The 2,717-nt window shown below is 38.7% G+C and overlaps 1 pseudogene; it reads left to right on the top strand.

Moving 5' to 3' along the window:
• Positions 1-2,717, top strand: part of LOC119339206 — a 61,596-nt pseudogene that overhangs the window by 38,012 nt on the left and 20,867 nt on the right.

The following is a 2,717-nucleotide window of genomic DNA, read 5'->3' as shown; positions in this document are numbered from 1 at the left end:
ATCCAGTTTCTATTATTCTCCTCGATAGATTCACTTCCGCTTCGGTACGACCCCCCTAAACACATCAACGATTGTGATTATCCTATATCCCTTCATAAGGATGGGCATGTGGTCTTTTTTGAAAGTATGATGTCTTTTTTTTTTTTTGAGACAATGCAAGTACGATGTCTCCACCGAGACCTTTGTTATGCATAACTGGGCCAGCCCAGCAAGCGCTAGGCCGCTTGCTATTGAAAGGCAGACGTAAAATTCCTCAAAGGAGTAAGTTCATACCAGGAATCAAACTCGTCAACTTATCCTCCAGATTACACAGCTTTGCCGCTCCACTACAATGGCCTTTGGTTATAAAAACAGCAGAAAGTTTATAAGAACATACTAAAACGATGTGCAAGACCAAACCGTCGGTCCATCATTCTGGACCTCCCAAGAAAAATTTATGCGTTTTATTGGCATTTCTCAGGACTCGATCCAGCGACCTCTCGAATAATAAAGCTTGTCAAAATAATTGGGGCGACCAGCTAGATGGTAGTTTATGGTTAGAGGAAGGGAAATAACCTTTATGACTTCAACTTTTCATAAGTATATGAAATTATCAGTTGTAGGATTCCTGTCATTTGTGGAGATATTTTCTAAAATTCCAAAACGCCTCCATTCACTTGAGGCATGTGAGGAAACACCTTTGCTTTTTCGAGGTGTTTCATTGAAATGCCTACAAAAATATATATTAAGGCAATTAAAAAGAGACCTCAAAATACTTTTTATGCACACAACCCGCTATAGACGACAACTGAATCCAGTCGGACGTTTTTCTCTAACAAGATAGAGCCAACTTAGATTTTGACACAGGGACCTCGGTTTTGATGGACTGGCTCTGGAACACACGAACGCCCCCAGCTCCAAGGAGGAACAACATTCGCAAAATGAAAAATGCTCATCGATTAGGATAAAAGTTTACGAATTTGACAAAATTGAAAAAAAGTTCATCAATTTGAAAACAAGTTCACGAATTTGAAAAAAGTTCACAAATTAAATACTTTTTTCACAGGAGGCCGCCTACTGGGTCGGTTCACTATCGCGTGAAAACAAGGAAAAATAAAAAATATTTTTAAGTACTTATTTAAATTATAATTTGAACATGTACTCAAAATTGTTATTTTGAGTTTTTAACATTTTTCGATACCGTATGTAAATTGTGACACGTCCGGCCATTTATCACCCTTGTTGACCGAGAAAACTCTAGAAGATGCAAAAATTATGGAAAACCAAAACAACTTGGCATGGACACATGGTGCCTTGAGATGTTCATAAAAGTAAATTAAAAAATTGGGATCATTCGACGGATGTCGAGAAACAACGTGCTCTTAAACGGAGTTTTCTGGCCTACCCGGACTTGAACATGGTTTTTTTTTTAACATTCTTGAAATAGTCCCTTCTTTTCCAACCGGTGGGCAATGCCCATGGTAGGACCGGCCCAAGAGCTTGCGGATTTGTAAAAGGTTCCTCTCTTTTTTTTAATATTTGATGGATCAGAAATTTTTGCAAAATTGAAAAGAAAATCACTAAAAAAAGGCTGCAAAAAAGCATTCCCGGTTTTGGGAACATCGGCTTCCCAGCAATTTTCCCGGTTTTGGGAACCTTCTCGGAGGTCGTGAACCGCATTTTTTCTTTTTCATTTCCTTTTTTCTTTTTATCTTCTCTCCTGTTCTATTTTTTCCTTTTTCATATTATTTGATTTTTCATTCTTTTCTGTTCATTTTTTCTATTTCTCATATATTAAAAATTTTCAGAATTCAAATTATGTTCGTATTTTTCTGATTTTTTGTGGAATTCAATTTTTTTACTGTTTTTCAGAAAATGTCCGCTTTCAAAATCTTGTTTGCTCTTTTTAAATAATGTTCATGTTTTGACATTCTGAGCAAGTTTGAAAAATATGAACATTTTTTTAATTTTCTGTACAATTTTTTAAGATACTAATATTCCTATTTTATGAACAAAAAAGGAGCAATAAAAACCCGAGCGAAAACCGTGCATAAAAAAGGGAAAGAAAAACCAAAGAGTGAAGGTGCTGTGTGTTTTTCTTAGCGTTATTTATCTCACGCAAGAAGGATAAAACAAGGTTAAGAAGCACACCCGATTAGCTATCGTAGATGGTTGTGCCCTTACGAATACTACATGATGTCTGCAGTTCAAATCCCAGGTCGTACATTCACTTTTTGAAGTTTAAAACTTAAAAAAGAAACTAAACGGGCTGAGCCCATGAGGGAGGGGTGTGTGTCAGAAATTGTACGGACCTACAGCGTACACATTTGATGGATACCATATCGAACCGGGCAAGTATGGAGATCTCGGCAAGCATTTGGAAGGAGATAAATTGTGGTATGTTTTTACCATCCCATCTCTGATGTAGAGTACCACTTGTTAGGCATTTCTGTAGGGAAGGGTTTAGTTCCTGCTTGTTTCATGCATCCGAAATTTTGATTTGAGTCATAACCTCAAACTGTTATTATTAGATTTATCAAGAAATTTACTGCTTTTATAAGATGTAATTATTTTAACGTGAAAGGCTGATGCTATCTACAAATTTGCAGCAGGTCGCTCCCCAGGTCGCTCCCGCGGGCGGCCCGGGAGCGAACCCTAGCCGCAGCCAGCGCAGGCCCCTCCTCCCCTCGCCCCCGCCGGCGGACGTCGCCAGGCGAAGCCCGCGCGGCTCGGCGGCG

This window comes from Triticum dicoccoides, chromosome 7B (assembly GCF_002162155.2).
Source record: "Triticum dicoccoides isolate Atlit2015 ecotype Zavitan chromosome 7B, WEW_v2.0, whole genome shotgun sequence".
In the NCBI taxonomy this organism is placed as follows: Eukaryota; Viridiplantae; Streptophyta; class Magnoliopsida; order Poales; family Poaceae; genus Triticum; species Triticum dicoccoides.
This window is presented reverse-complemented; position numbering and strand designations above follow the sequence as displayed.